Source organism: Apium graveolens, chromosome 3, assembly GCF_009905375.1.
Source record: "Apium graveolens cultivar Ventura chromosome 3, ASM990537v1, whole genome shotgun sequence".
Classification (NCBI taxonomy): Eukaryota; Viridiplantae; Streptophyta; class Magnoliopsida; order Apiales; family Apiaceae; genus Apium; species Apium graveolens.
In genome coordinates this window covers 8,270,197-8,287,433 of record NC_133649.1, presented here as the reverse complement: position 1 = coordinate 8,287,433, position 17,237 = coordinate 8,270,197, and the positions used below count along the sequence as shown (strand labels likewise).

The following is a 17,237-nucleotide window of genomic DNA, read 5'->3' as shown; positions in this document are numbered from 1 at the left end:
CATTGTATTCACTTCTTCAGGAGAAAGATCCTTGAGAGATTTCGGCTTCCCTTCTTTCATAGGAATTGTAAAACCATTTTCTACAGCATCCCATTCGAAAGCATCACGCTGGAGAAAGATTTTCATCCGAAACTTCCAGTCATTGTAGTTTTCAGCACCATGAAGCAGTGGTGGATAATTGTTTGAATACCTATCTGGTTAAGCCATGGATCGCTAGCAAAATAAACACTAAAAAGAGAATTAAATGCACCTGCTCTGATACCAAATGAAATTCGATGGCTCGATAGAAAAAAATAATATTCTAACTGTCAAGGCAAATGGGACAGTCTCTTATGCAAATGGGACAATCCCTTTACAAATGAGACAGGGTATGGGACAGTCTCTTTTAACTGCAGAAAGTAAATTACTGAAATATAAATGCAGTAATAAAGAAATTAAACAATGCAGAACACCAAGAGTTTTCACTTGGTTCGGCCCCTACACCTAGTCTATGGCTTACATCCAAGTCCCCATGCCAACTAGCATAGAGAATGTATTATATCCACTTAAAACAAAGTACTTACAAACTTTCCTTGATTACAAACTTGGTCCACTTGAAAGAAACTTTTCCCTAGCACACAGCTACCTAGCACAAAGCTACTTGGCCTTCCTGTTGTAATCAACCTCCCACAACCCGGGACAAGTGATATAATACACGATTCAAATACAATAATATAATGTGAAAGTTTACAACTCAAACTAGGTTTCTTGTTTTTCTGGATATATATATCTCGGGTATGGAACAAGAAAGTGATTTCAGATGTTGGAAGATTTTCGTGAAAGCGTTAGCCACAAATCTGAAATGAAGAGTTGTATTTATAAGCAAAGTTCTAACAAAATTATTTTCAAACACAAGATAAGGTGGAAGATAAGTTTGTTTGAAAATATTTGAATGAAACTTTGAAACTAATCAGTTAGTACGTTGAAAAAGATAAATCAAGTAAAGATAAAGCGATAAGGCTTGAGAGATTTAAACTTGATTTATAAGATAGTGTTTGTTTGAGATAAGGTTTATCCAGATAAACAAGATTTACACAAAACCCTAACAAATAGTCTCCTGGAAAATCTGAATAACTGCATTCTGCAATATCTGAACTCTATTATTCTGTTAAATTCTGGAAATCATCATAAATCTGAACAACTAACAATCTTCAGTCTTCATAGTCATCTTTACATTATTGTTATTTTTAAGCTCATCCGTTTGCAAAGCTATCTCTTCTTCTTCTTGTGGTAATATTCAAAACATAAGCTGTCCTTTTAGACTGAAAGGTGATGATCAGAAATGTGATTCGTCTTTCTTCACTCTGGAGCTGTCTTGCCTCAATAACCGTACCATCTTATATTTACTTCAGGATAAGATCTTTTATGTTAAGAGTATCGATTATGATAATCTTTTGGTTAGGATTGTTGATCCAGGCCTTCCAAATAATAACCCTTCTATCAAAGAGGATGACTTTATGGCATTAGAACAAGGCTATGATGAAAACTTAAGGAAAGCTAATCAGCCTATTACGATGATGGAGTGTCCCTCTCCTGTAATTTCTACCCGATACATCAATATTACTTCACCAAATTCTTCTTTCTCTTCTTCAGTTTTGGGAAAAAATTATGTTTATTCGTATGCATATATAGTGGTTGGATATGTTGATATATCAGAAATGGAGGACAATTGCAGGATTAGCAAGGTAGCTTGGGTCTCACGGCAGTCGCCTTTCAGTATAGTCAGTAAAGTCTTCTCTAATTTTACTGAAATTCACGATGCGTTGGTTTATGGTTTTGACATCCCTTGGAGTTACTTCTACTGCTTGAAGTGCCATGACGGATGCAATACATCTTCCCTGGATCATCATCTTTGGGTTTGCAAAAGCTTTAGTGTGCCCTGTGACCTCCCTGAGGGAAGCTCATACCATATTACACTTTTATGTAAGTGTATAACTTTTTTCCTATCAATTACATTATTCCACTGATCTTTATCATTAGTACTGTGACCTTTTTTTTCCCCTTCCGGGTACTGGCCTAAATTAGGGTTCAGGGTCTACTTCATGCAAGCTAAATCAGTACTACATGATTTTTTGAATAATTTATTTCCATTATTACTAACGGAGATTTGGATGAACCATGTAGGCATGCCCCATAACTTACGCGTCACAGTTCAGATACTAAAAAGTGAGTATTACAGTTTTTGCTTAATTTAACTTGTAGTATGTCAGTTTATTTGTTGACTTTGTTTCTCTGTTTTTGCCTAATTACAGGCAACTAAACCAAAAAAATCATTGGTAAGATACTTCTTTCAATTCTTGTTTTTCTTTTGTAACTCAATGTTATAGGAGTTACACGTACATGGTGTCTGTTATACATGTTTTCATAAGAATCCACGATCACAGACAATATACCTTCCAGATGTTGGAATAATCAAGTTATGTTTTTGGTTTGATTACAAAATGGTGCTTGGTCCTCAGAGTTGAGACTTCAGATACTCAACCTTCTTTTCTGCCAATTTGCTTGCTTCTTCCATGAGAGAAATGTTTTGTTTGCTTTGCAAAATTGCTAATTTGCTTATCAACACAAATCTCAGTAGGCTCAATTTATGACACACTTAATTTGCTTTTGTATGTCTCAATCCCAAAAGTCTTTTTCACCACTCTCTGCAAAACAACTTAGGAGAATCTTATCGGTAATTAGGTTGTATAGCTTGTAGCCATTGGTTATTGATTCTTAAGTCATAACGGATAAAACTGTACTTTTCACTCGATCTTGTTGTCAAAGTTGATTATTTTCATCAGACAGGAATATGAACAACGCTCCCAAAGCCTTTAACATAAGTTATTCCAGAAATTCTTTCACTCTCTGCTTTTTAAGGTGTCTTGTCTCGCAGAGCTCTAACATGGCACCTATATATTTGCCACACAGGTTGAGCTATCCATAACTTCAACCCCAAATTCCTTAGGCAAATGGCTCTGGCCATTTTACTTGTCATTTTGAGAACGGTTAACTTCTTCTTTGGGGACCGCTGTTAAGCTACAAGCTATCCTAAAATCTCATAATGTGCTATAATGTGATAATGTATATATTAAATATTGGCGTCCAGATAATGTATATATTAAATATTTTTAGTACTTCATTTATCTAGGATAGTGATATATGAATGTTTTTCAAGGCATTACATGATCAACTTTGTAGTGTATTGCTAACTTATCTTTGAATTACAAGTTTCCTTTCTTTTGAAAAATTCGGTAAATTGTAAATTTGCAGGATTATTTCTTGCTGCGAGATTTTCTTTGGGGTTACCATTTTTGCTTGCTTTCTTGGCTTATAGAGCTAGGAGAAGGCATTTATCAATGTACGACACCATTGAGGATTTTCTTCAAGCTCAAAATAACTTGATGCCTATAAGGTATGCGTACTCAGACATTAAGAAGATCACCAATAATTTTGGAGATAAGCTGGGTGAAGGAGGTTTTGGCATTGTATATAAAGGAAAACTTCGTAGCGGTCTTCTTGTAGCAGTAAAGATACTGGGCAGGTCTAAGGCTACTGGGAAAGAATTTATTAATGAAGTTGCTACAAGTGGAAGGATTCAGCATGTCAATGTAGTGGAACTCGTTGGCTTTTGTTTTGAAGGTCCAAAACGTGCTCTAATATATGAGTTCATGCCTAATGGATCTTTAAAGAAATACATTTTTCGTAAAGAAGAAACAGATGAAGAAATTGTTTCCCTGAGTTGGAAAAAGATGTACGAAATTTCCTGCAAGGTGGCAAGTGGAATTGACTACCTACATCGAGGTTGTGACATCCAAATCTTGCATTTTGACATCAAACCTCACAACATTCTTCTTGACAAGAATTTCAATCCAATCATTTCTGATTTTGGGCTTGCAAAATCATATGCCACAAATGATAGCACCGTAACTCTTAATGCAAGAGGAACAATGGGTTACATGGCTCCAGAGATGTTCTACAAAAATATTGGTGGAATTTCATACAAAGTAGATGTTTATAGTTTTGGAGTGTTACTGATGGACATGGCCGCTCAAAGGAAAATCTTGAATCCATTTCTGGATCACGTTAGCCAAATTCAGTGATGGAAAAAAGCTTGAGATGGAAGATGTTAACGAGGAAGAAAGAAAGTTGGTAAAGAAGATGATAATCGTAGCATTATGGTGTATACTGTTGAGTAAACCGGCACCCATCTTTGGTGATACCATGTTGAGTAACCAGCTCATCTAAAACCTTAAGGTGTTAGAGGAAGGCCCAATAGGATCATATATTTAACATAAACAAATGAAGCCAAGCGAACGTCCTTCAATGTACAAAGCTATTGAAATGCTAGAAGGAGAACTTGAAGAATTGGTAATGCCTCCTAAGCCTTTTCGTCATCCACAAGAGGATCCAGCTGAGATCAACAATCATACTTCCCTCAATTCACTAAAAGCTGAGGAATGAATGTCTTACTTCAAATTTGATTTATGAGTTTTTTAATCAGTCTCGTCTATCAGGCTTTTTACTGAAGGTATCAGTTTGTTTTCTGTTTCTTTAAAGCCGTTCAATTCTAAACATAGTAATTGCAAATTTAAACATAGTAATTGCCAATCTAACCGCAAGAACACACACATCAGTACTGTCTGAATGTCCAACCTAGGACTTGTATATTTTGATAGTTGACATGCTTAAGACTATTGTTTTTTATTTTTTGGTTTTAATCCTTCAGATTATAGGCACGTGTTGCTTGCATCTATGTTTATGTTAATGTTCCTCAACAACTAGAAATTTGAAGGCTGGACTATATAATTATACTAGGTCTAAGTACATTTAGAAGTTATTTAGATCTTCAATTCTTGTGAGCTTGTATATTTAAAATTATTAAATGGACCTGCAGCAGAAAGGATCCGTACATACTTCTACAATCTCTCATAATGATATCATCCAAGCAGCACATGATAGAAGAATAAAAGACAGTCTACTTAACTTGAAACTGGAGTTGCAATAACAAGTAGAGGGACCTTTCTATGACAAGTAAGACCAGTGCCCTCATCCATATTAAGCTCATCACACTTCATTCCATTAGGGAGTTCCCAATCAAACTTGTGCAGAAGATTTGCCAGCACATACTCATAAGTTGACATGGCGAAATTTATTCCTGGACAACCCCTCCTTCCAGCACCAAATGGAATCAACTGGAAGTCATGACCTTTGTAATCTATTGTCGAATTTAAGAACCTTTCTGGCCTGTACTCATCTGGTTCATCCCATGAAGTAGGGTCCCTTCCGATCCCCCAAGCATTGATGATGACCATAGTTCCAGATGCAATATCGTAACCCATAACTTTAACATCCTGTCTTGCAACTCGAGGGATTAATAATGGAAGTGGTGGATGCAACCGCAATGTTTCTTTAATCACTGCTTTCAAGTAGTCCATGTTTTCCAAGTCATCTGGATAAGATGTTAGATTTTCCTCTGCAAATATTCCTTACCTCATTTTGCACTTCCTTCATGGCTTCAGGGTGCCTAAGAAGTTCCGTCATCGTCCATTCTAGAGTTGTGGAGGTAGTATCGGTTCCACCAGCAATAATATCCTGTTTTACAATGATGGTGACTTATCAAAAATTATAGTTATGGGATACTAAAATTTGGAAAAGATGCTTGTCAAGTTCGTATAGTAAACCATTACATTTATACACCTTGTTCTTGGAAGGAACTTTGTGCCATAAGAATGAAGTATCGACATTTCTGAATTGTATTCTATTGACAGACATGAAATTATTAAAGAATTTACCAGGATTAGAGCTTTGATGTTATCTCTCTCAAGGCGAAAGCCACCGACGGTATCCTCTTCTATTCCAAGCAAAACATCGAGAAAATCCTCTCTTTCTTTAACTTTCTCTCTGCATTTCTCCTTTCTTGATAAAGCATTCATGTGTTCTTCCACTATCCGTTCAAAAAATTCATCGTTCTCTTTTGCAACTTTTATTACTTTGGCATTGAAACCTGAAACAATATTGATCCACGCAAGCCATGGAATAAAGGTTCCAACATCAAATCGGCCAAGTAATTCCTCTGTCTCCTTCATTAGCATACATAACTTCCTCCCATTCCCCCCTTCATCGATTTTTTCCCCAAAAGTTGCTGTAGAAACAACATTATTGGTGAGTGTTACTAACAGTTCGCTCAAGTCTACAACTGAAGAATTAGATTCAACAATATTTTTGACTAGAAGAGCAGTTTCTTCCTCTCTTATTGTTCCCATATCTTGAACCCTTTTGTTATTCAAAAGCTGGACAACACAAAAGCTTTTCATTTTTCTCCAATACTCGCCATAAGGCGCCATACCCACATCCTTATAACAATAAAGTAGCTTCTCATTAGCATATGTTGGAACCCTGTCCGCAAACTTGACATCATGAGTTTTCATGATATCTTCAGCTGCCACAGCAGACGAAACAATTAGAGTCGGAATGCTTCCAAGGTGAAGTAGCATCAGTGGTCCATATTTTTTAGACAAGCTGAGGAGTGAACGGTGTGGTAAGCTTCCCAATTTATGCATATGACCAATGACAGGAAGCTTCAACGGAGAGGGTGGCAGATTTTTGTTACTAGCTTTTGCGCCAAAAAATCGTTTAAAAACAAAGATTGTTAAGATAAAAGGTATAAAAAAGATATTGAAAGATTGCAACCATGCTGACAACTTCATATTTGGCGGTAGGAGTTCTGCTACTTAAGAAATTTCCAGGATTTGTTAACTATTGTTTAGGAAACCTAGGCTATATACTAGATACATGCAACACTAATGACAACATTGTTGTTATAGTTTGACTCTTAGCATTTCTAACTCATTGTTGTTTTAGAATTTTTCACTCCCACGTTTAATTAGCAGTAGGATATGGTCCACTTGCGCGATTGCGATGGGGTTGCACAATGTTTTATGAAAATCACTTAGCATGATTGATCCAACGGCTTAGAAGGCAAACCGTTACCCAGGCTCCTAAAATAAATAAAGCACGGAGAATGTGGATTGCAAACAGCGGCTCAATATATCTTTTGATTAACGCTGTGTTAATCATTTACAACAAATTTAATTTAAAGTATGTGTAATTTTCTGAGATAGTTGCATGAAACAAAACATTGACAAAGGGATATTGAAATTTTGCGACAGTAGAAAGCAGCTAGCAAAATCTTGTGTGGCGGAAATTTAAGACAAAGGGCATGAGAAAGGGAACGAGAGGTTTCAACCATGCTGATAATTTCATGGTTTCCTACTTGGGAGATTTGCAGGAGTTCTTAAATTTTGGACTAGGATACCAAGGCTATATACTAGAAAAAATGCAAGACCAATGACAACATTGTTGTTACAGTTTATTAAGCATTTTCAACTAACATTGTTCTTTTTAGAATTTTTAACTCCCACGTTAAATTAGCAGTTTGATGGCTCGACTTCTGCGATTGCGATTGAGTTGCACATTATTTAGTTTGTTTCTAGGAAGATTACAAAGTTGGGATAAGTTAAACTCTGGGTTTGAGACTGAAACTGGCCACTAAGGAATCAATTCAGTAAATTCAAATCTTGCAGAAAGATTAGATCATATGTTATGCATGTATAAAGGTGTTGTCCGAGGTAATAGCTGGCTGGCTGTAAAACACTCTCAATTACTGAAACACCATTATTCTGTTAGTGCCCTTTCAGGTCTTTCCAGTTGGATTCATAATAATTAAAAATTAAAAACTAGCTGGGCTGCAAAGCATTTTGCGTACTTGAATTTTGTTTAAACTATGAAAATAATGCCTACTTTTCACCCTCCTTGTACAGTTCTTATCCTGGAAACTTTCTGGTTATTCCTTCTTTGTTTCAAAGCTTTGTCTTTGCCCGGTATTAGCTTTTTGATTTTGGGTTAATCATCAAACACATGTACAGACCAACTATTTTAATAAAAAATGACTATGTTTGATGATTTAATTATTGGAAACAACGTTCAAGCTTACTAAATTATGCATATAAGCAGGCTAAATTTGTACAATCTCCGGTGACAAAAATATCACTGTTAGCATTTCCTGATAAGTGGCATCATTTTTAAAAAAGAGTTAATTGAATTTTGTAACCCCTACCTTTTATTAAATAATAAAATTATATATTTACTTTCAAAAATACAGGTTGCAATCTCTAACTTTATATATCAAATACAATATACATCCGTTTAACCATTTTGTTTTTAAAATATTTATATTATGGAGAGTAAAATTGAAATTTAGCAAAATATTTAAATAATAATTTTATTTTTTTAAATTAAACTAAATTTAGAATTTCTAATTATAAAAATAATATTAATGTCAATTATTTTATTACTCGGTATAATTTCTAAAATTTTAAAATATAGATATATTTAGAAACTTTATGATTATATAGATAAATATATATATTTTACTTGATAAATATATTTTAAGTATTTAGCATTATGATTAATTTAGAGTATTATTAATAGAAAATAGCTATAACATTTTTTATGTAAAAAATGTATTAAAATAAATATTTTAATTGATTTGAAATTTTTGTTATTAATATTCACATCTCAATTTTAGTTTTATGACCTGGCAAAATGGGTCTGAATCCGAAAAATCGAACCGAAATCTATGGATCCGAGATCCGATCTGAGATCTGAATTATATAATCCGATAATTATCCGAAAATCAAATTAAACTGATCCGAAAATTTAACCGAAAATGATCTGAAATACTAGATCCGATTATAAATTAGAACCGAACAAAACCGATTCAGATAATATTCAAACCGAATATGATCCGAAATAAACAAAATTCATACTTAAATGTATCTTATATTCGTGATAACTTAATTATTTAATTATAAATTAATGTAAAAGTACTTTAAATTATATTAAAACTACTACATTTAATAAAAAGTTATTTTTTTAAGTCTCAAAACATGAAAAAATAAATAAGTTATGATCCGAAATATCCGAACCAAATGTAATCCGAACCGAATTTTGTACAATTTTTATCCGAATTTCATCCGCTTTTGATCCGAATTAGACCCGAACCGAATCATATCCGATCCGATCCGATCTGAATGGCCTCCAGTTATATCATAATCCGAAAGTGGAACCGATCCGAAATTGATCCGGTTATCCGATTTGCCAGGTTTAGGGATGCATGTTATAGTTGATATTGAAAGTTAAGGGTTGCATATTTTGCAAAATAGGTATACTGTTTTGATTTTAAATTAAAGAAGGGACTTGCAAAATTCAATTAACTCTTTAAAAATTATAACCTACTTTGTATTTCACAACTAGATTAAATCTCTTCTATATATAATAGATGAGATTAAAAAATCTCATTAAAAAGACTAAAATACCCCTATTTTTAATATTTATATAAAAGATGTGATTTGGGGGAATCGAACCCAAGTTATTTCATTCACATATACAACCCCATACCACTACACCATTGATAGGGAAGAAAATAAGATCTGGGTATGTAATTAATATTGCATTAATCATATCAGAATTGGGCCAACAACTTGGCCCATTTGAGAAGGCCCAAAACCCTGAATATCAATTAAATTCGTAATTAATTAATAAGGGATAAGTCAGCTGATAAGATGAGTCCTAGTGGAGAAATAAATCCTTGTAGATTGGCCTCCAAGAAACCTGGTGGGATAAGGAATCAACTTCTTACCTCTTAGGACTCTAAATTCCATTCTAATTCTGAGACTTGTCCACCAAGTCTCCTAACCCAAGTCCAATTCAAGGACTCCCAACATCTATATAAGGGGCCTCACCCCATAAATCAGAACTACGTTTTAGACTTAGTCCTTGGAGGATATGAAAGTCACTACGTCCTTGGTGAGCCCTCGCCGCCATAGCCCTGAGGGCAAGTATCACTAAGAACTACGTTTTTTGACTTGATCCTTGCCAATCAGCAAGGTACGTAGGCATCTTGTTAAAGGCAGATTGAGTCACAAAACACAAGAGCAGTCAAATCGAGCCTCGAAGCTCACGTTCCTTAGTAATAAATACAGCAGTTATATACCTTAGTTTTTAATCCATAACATTTAGCGCCGTCTGTGGGAAAGCACAACAACCATGGCGAGAACACGGAGAACAATTAGAGCTCTTGAGGAAGGAACACCATCGAGGACAACCCAAGTGATTTCGTGAACCGTGGAGGTACCTCCTCATTCAACTTATGCAGTCACCCAAGGAGAAGCCCAGATAGGGGTAACTGAACCTCAGCCACAAGGGACGATTTCCTCGGCTATTCAAGGTACGAATCCCCAAGTTTAACAATTACATGCACTTGTGAATTCTCGACCCATTGGGTACGAGTATTCAACTGTTGTGACTACTAACCCCCCTTATGGGATGCCCCTTTACCCCGAGGTGGGAGGAAGTGGACATGCTGGACGGAGTGAAGCACGAGGGCGATCGCCCCCCTACATACGAGGTTTGGCTCCTATCCCTGAGGATCAGGAATTTTCTGGTCCTTATACCGAGAGAGACTCCGAATCTTCGGATGACGAAGTAGCCTCAAGAAGGAGACGTGCTGGCAAAGAGCCGATGGCTGAAGGTAGCCAACATCTTAGAAGCACCCAAGGGATGAATCCCCAAGAAGTGCAGGAAAGGATCAGGGATCACGAGGCTGAGATTCGAAGGCTGAGGCGCGACTTGGAGGCGCACCAGACCACCAGACCCCCACTACCTCCTAGGGGGAGAAATCCTCCTCCTATCATAGACCTGGATGGTCCAATACAGAGAAGGGCTGTTGTCCCAAGGGCTGATCCAAGCAATCTTCTTCCCTTTGGAGATCCTGATGATCCTACTCCGCCCTTCACTGAAGAAATAATGAATGCCCATATCTCAAGGAAGTTCAAGATGCCAACTATCAAAGCTTATGATGGCACGGGAGATCCTGCTAATCATGTTAGGACATTCTCTAATGCACTGCTGTTGCAGCCCGTGAATGATGCTATTAAGTGTCGGGCCTTTCCTCAAACCCTGTCGGGTATGGCTCAAAGGTGGTATAGTCGTTTGCCCCCAAACTCTATTGGGTCGTTCAGAGAATTAAGCCAGACTTTTATTTAGCAGCTCATCAGCGGGAGAGTGCATGAGAAAAGTTCAGCATCTCTTATGAGCATTGTGCAGGGAACAAAGGAATCCTTGAGAGACTACCTGAATCGTTTCATAAAGGAGGCTTTAAAAGTCCCGGACCTTGATGATAAGGTACTATGATAGCACTACAACAGGGAACTAGTGACGAGTTCTTCAAGATGTCCTTGGCCAAGCGCCCCCCTGAAAGTATGTTGCAGCTCCAAGATAGGGTCGGGAAGTACATTAAAGTGGAGGAGAGCATGAGGACGACCGTAGTAAGCAACGAGCCCGCTGGAGGCAAGAAGCGGAAAACTGATCTGGAATATATCGCTAAGGACAAGTATCCTAAAATTGAGCAAAACCCTGATTCAACCCCTAAGAAGGGAGGACCTGGGCAAAAGTTCGCTGAATACGCTAAGCTGAATGCTCCTAGAAGCCAGATCTTGATGGAAATCGAGAAAGACCAAGACATTCGTTGGCCTAAACCCTTCAAGGAAGATCCTGCCAAGTAGATAAGAGCAAATATTGCAGATTTCACAAAGATGTTGGTCATGACACCGATGAGTGTAGACAACTGAAAGATGAAATTGAATTCCTCATTCAAAAAGGAAGATTGAACAAAAACACTAGAGAAGGAGGGGATAGGAATAACAATGGAAGAAAGAACTTTGAAGATCGTTGGAGGGACCAAGACGATCAGGGACGGAATCCCCAGCCTAGAGGACCGGTGATAAATGCGATTTTTGGAGGGGCCGCGACCTCGAGGGCCTGTGATAAACACGATTTTTGGAGGACCAGCTGCTGCTGGGTTATCCAGGAACTCCAGGAAAGCATATATGAGAGAGGTTATGCATATTATGGGAGAAGCCCCGAAGAGGACCAGGATAGGAGTAACAATGGCTTTTGATGATTCTGACCTAGAGGGTGTGAAATTTCCTCATGACGACCCGCTGGTCATAACACCGATAATAGGAAATAGCCCGGTCAAGAGAGTCCTCGTGGATAATGGTGCTTCGATGAATATCTTGCTCCATGACACATTTTTAAGGATAGGTTATAATGATTCTCAACTAACCCCGACCGATATGCCGATATATGGATTCGCGGGAGTAGAATGCCCCGTGGAAGGGATAATCAAGTTGCGAACAACCATAGGCCAAGAACCAAGGCAAGCAACACAGATGTTGGACTTTGTGGTGGTAAAGGCTAGTTCAACTTATAATGCTATCATGGGGAGAACAGGGATACATGCCTTTAAGGCAGTCCCTTCTTCCTACCATTCAGTTATGAAGTTTCCCACCCGGAATGAGATTGGAGAAGAGATAGGAGATCAAAAAATAGCTAGAAGTTGTTATGAGGCCTCACTGAGGGCAGATGGAGTCGGGGGGGCAGATTCTACCTATTGAAGATCTGGATATCCGAGAGAATGATGAGAAAAAGGGGGAAGCCAGCAGAAGACTTGGTTCTGATTCCTTTAGACCCCGAGGATCCTAAGAAAGTGACTTTCGTTGGAGCAACACTAGAGGAGCCCCTTAGAGGGAAGTTGGTGAGGTTTTTCAAGAAAATAGCAATGTGTTTGCATGGTCGGCAGCTGATATGTCAGGCATAGACCCGGAACCAATCACTCACAAACTGAACGTGGATCCAAATCGAAAGACAATGAAACAAAAGAAAAGAAGTTTTGTTCCAGAGAGGTAAGAAGCTATAAAACAAGAAGTAGAGAAGTTCTTAGAGGCTGGTTTCATTGAGGAGATACAATTTCCAGAATGGTTAGCAAATCCTGTAATGGTGAAGAAGGCCAATGGAAAATGGAGGATGTGTGTGGACTTCACTGATCTGAATGACGCATGCCCTAAAGATTGTTTCCCGTTGCCAAGGATAGATACTTTGATAGATGCCACTGCTGGACATGAGATGCTAAGCTTCATGGATGGATTCAGTGGATACAATCAGATCAAGATGCACAAGGACGACATCCCAAAGGTATCATTCATCACTGACTTTGGTGTTTTTTATTATCTTGTTGTGGCATTTGGTCTCAAGAATGCACGAGCCACCTATCAAAGGTTGATAAATAAGATTTTCAAGGATCTTATTGGGAAGACTATGGAAGTTTATGTTGATGACATGTTAGTCAAGAGTCTAGTGAAGACTGACCATATAACTCATTTGAGGGAAGCTTTTGAGGTCCTGAGATACCACAAGATGATGTTAAATCCTGCGAAATGTGCTTTCGGAGTAGGGTCTGGAAAATTTTTGGGATTGATGGTCTCCAAGAGAGGAATCGAGGCCAATCCCGACAAAATAAGGGTAATTCTAGATATGGAACCACAAAAAACTATCAAAGATGTTCAAAAGCTCACTGGAAGGGTTGCTGCGTTGGGACGATTTATCTCCAAATCTGGGGACAAGTGTCTGCCTTTCTTTAGATCCCTAAAGAAGGTTAAGGATTTTGTATGGAGTAAGGAAAGCCAGAAGGCATTCGCGGAATTGAAGAAATATATGGCCCAGGCCCCGTTGTTGGCCAAACCAGCTTTGAATAAGGTTTCATGCTTGTACTTGGCCATTTCAGAAAGTGCCTTGAGCGCTGTGTTGGTTAAGGAGGAACTGAAAATCCAGAAACCCGTATACTATGTCAGCAAAATTCTGCGTGGAGCTGAGTTGAATTATTCACCTATTGAGAAGTTTGCTTTAGCCTTGGTAATGGCCTCAAGAAAGTTGCGTCCTTACTTCCAGGCTCATAGGATTAAGGTGCTAACAAACCAACCCCTGAGAAGTATCATTCATAGTCCCAAAGCTAGTGGAAGGTTGATCAAGTGGGAAATAGAGCTGGGAGAATTCGACATTAAGTATAAGCCACGAACGGCAATAAAAGCCCAGACATTGACTGACTTCGTGGTGGAATGTACCATACCCAACCAAGAAGTCGGGGGGCAGGAAGATACCATACCTCAAGACAAGGAAGTTGATAAGGGGGACAAAGAAAAGGATGATAAGGAGAAGGAATATTGGGTCCTCTATTTTGAGAGAGCATCAAAAACAAATTCAAGTGGAGCAGGTTTGGTTTTACAAAGCCCTGATGGGTTCTTGATTGAGTATGCCATGGAGTTAGACTTCCCAACCACAAACAATGAGGCAGAATATGAAGTTCTGATAGCTGGCCTCGGCCTAGCAGGGACACTTAGAGTCAAGAATTTAAAGGTCTGTGGAGACTCGAAGCTGGTCATATCCCAAGTAAAGGGAGAGTTTGAGGCAAGGGATGATACGATGGCTAAGTATGTCCGCCTAGTAAGGGCTGTGATGACCCAATTCGATGAATTCCATGATGAGCACATTCCAAGGGAGGAAAATGCTAAGGCAGATGCTTTATCGAAATTTGCTTCATTTGAGATAGAGGAAAGTTCAGGAAGTGTATACTTCCGCGTTCTGAAGACACGGAGCATTGATGTTAAGCTTGTAGCTCCTATAGGCCTGGGGACGTCATGGATAGATCCCATTAAGGCTCAATTTCAACCCGGTTGGTTACCAAACGACGCTACTGAAGCACGGAAGTTGGCTGTTCGAGCACTAAGGTAATCTTTGATAGATGGAATTTTGTATAAAAGATCTTTTGTGGTTCCTTACTTAAGGTGTCTCAGGCCCGATGAGGCACGCTTGGCTCTTAAAGAAGTACATGAAGGTATATGTGGGCAACACTTGGGGGGCAGAGCACTAGCTCACAAGATAACCCGTTTAGGCTTCTATTGGCCAGAAATGATGGTTGATGCCAAAGAGTATGTGAAGATGTGTGACCGCTGTCAGAAGCATGCACCTGTCGCTAGACAACCCCCAAGATGCTGACCTCCATCAACTCACCCATCCCCTTTGCTATGTGGGGAATGGATATTCTTGGGCCTTTCCCCATGGCCACGGCACAAAGGAAATTCCTGATTGTAGCCATTGATTATTTTACTAAGTGGATTGAAGCCAAGCCTTTGGCCAAAATCACAACTAAGCAGGTTGCACAATCCCTGTGGGAAAATATTATGTGCTGGTATGGAATTCCCCGCATCCTAGTCACCTATAATGGAACACAGTTCAACAATGAGGAATTCAAAAAGTATCGTGAGGAGAATGAAATTGAATTACGATTCACCTCTGTGGCTCACCCGCAAGCCAATGGGCAAGCGGAAGTGGCAAATTGAATAATCCTGGATGCACTTAAAAAGAGGGTTGAACACTCGAGAAATACTTGGGTGGATGAGAAATACTCGAGAAATAATCCGATTCATGCCGGCATACAGAGCCGAGGTAGTGGTTCCCCTTGAAATCACACATGGATCCCCTAGGATCAAAGATTATGAATCGGAAACCAATGAAGAAGGCACGAGGTTTGCTCTCGATCCCATTGACGAGGTCAGAGATGAGGCCAGCGCCCGCAATACAGACCATCAACGAAGTGCCTCCCTCTATTTTAATAAAAGGGTTAAAGAAAGGTTCTTTTACCAAGGAGGCTTGATCTTAAGAAAGATTGAGGCTTCGGGAGTTGAAGAGAAAGAAAAGTTAATCCCAAACTGGGAAAGGCCGTATAAGGTCAAGAAAACATGAGGACGAGGATCCTACAAGTCGGAAAACCCTGAGCAGTGACAAAGTGCCCCTTCCTGGCGCGTTTCGAAGCTGAAGGTTTAATATGTTTAGGACATGAAAGACATGTTCCTGGTACTTAGTAGTAAATGGAGGAATAAGGTCGACCAGTGTACAAGCATCCAATGAATAAAATTCCCGAAGGACCAAAGTACCAAAAATAAAAGACGAATATGAAATCAAACTACAAATGCAGGAGATCATGAAGGATCAGAAATCAAGTCATGATGAACAATTAGGTTACACACTGAAGTTGTTCAAGTCCATAAAGGACCGCAAATAGATAAAAGCCACACACAGCAAACAAAGCCATGCAAGGCCTAAACACTGAAGGACAATCTATAGTCCAAAATCAGATGATTGGCCAATAATGGCAACCTCAGAAACAACCCAAAGGCTAGGAAAGCCCTGCAAATTTACCATATCCGGGTAAGAGCTATGAACAGAGCCAATGGACATATTAACGGAGCGCAGCTCATCATGGGTGTCCATCATCTTGAATAAGTCTTCCGATCGTCGATAAACGCTAAGAGAGCTCTAGAATCCCAGTCCTGAAACTTTCTCTCAAGTTTCTTCATCAATACATCCAAGGCCATGTGCTCACTCCTTCATTTTGCACTCCTAGTGAAAGAAGCTACGAAGTAGGCGTTGACCTAATAAGGAAAAGATATTAGAAAGCTAACTTCACGAAATGTATATGGTCAATTGAAGTCTACATTACAAACTCCAGCCTACCAAAGAAGGCAGATCAGCCTCAAGAGAAAGTCTTTGACCAACTGGAGATCCCTCGGAAAGGGCTCCAGAAGACCGGCCTCCAAGGGATGCCTTAAGCCAACCAGTCTCCTCCTTTAATTTGTGAAGTATTGAAAGTTCTAAAAAATAGGTGTACCAAATACAAGGCATGAGCCCCGCACATCCCCGCTCATGAAGCTGTTCACCTAATTGGAACAAACTTAACCAATGGAAAAATAAGAGGGGTTAGGCCAGCTTTAACAAAGTTCCTTTGAATTATGAGGACCCATCAAGAACACGAACGTGATAGTTTATGTTCGATGTCCATCGAGATATGTTGTCCAAGAAAGCAAAAATGTTTCCCCTTGACCGACCAGAGGAGGCCGAGTAGCCATCCATGAAGATCTTTGACCATCTAAAGGGTCCTTGGATGAGGTCCGCATCCGGCAAGGCACTCCCTCGAATAAAAAAGAGAGAAGTCTAATCCACGAATTGATATTGAGAATATTGAAGTTCAAGAACTTCTACGAAATAGGATCCCGAAGGGCCAAGAAGCTCTAGACATTGAGGTTACGGACGACCAGGGCTTCAAGGGCTTGGTCTCTATGGCCGACCAAGAGACCTTGAAGCTGACTCCTCCACATGGAGGGTTAGGCCGACTAGGATGTCCTCGAAGGAACGTCTACAGACGTCCAGAACTAATAGGGATGGCCCCTAAGAGAAGGTTCTAGGAAAACCATGAACTAGAG

General features: G+C 39.0%; 2 pseudogenes; one reads left to right on the top strand and one right to left on the bottom strand.

Annotated features, from left to right (window-relative positions):
- Positions 1–3,180: 3,180 nt before the first annotated feature.
- On the top strand, positions 3,181–4,673 carry LOC141713824 (rust resistance kinase Lr10-like; annotated as a pseudogene).
- A 160-nt stretch (positions 4,674–4,833) lies between these two features.
- Positions 4,834–6,776, bottom strand: LOC141711585 (cytochrome P450 736A117-like; annotated as a pseudogene).
- Between the last annotated feature and the right edge of the window lie 10,461 nt (positions 6,777–17,237).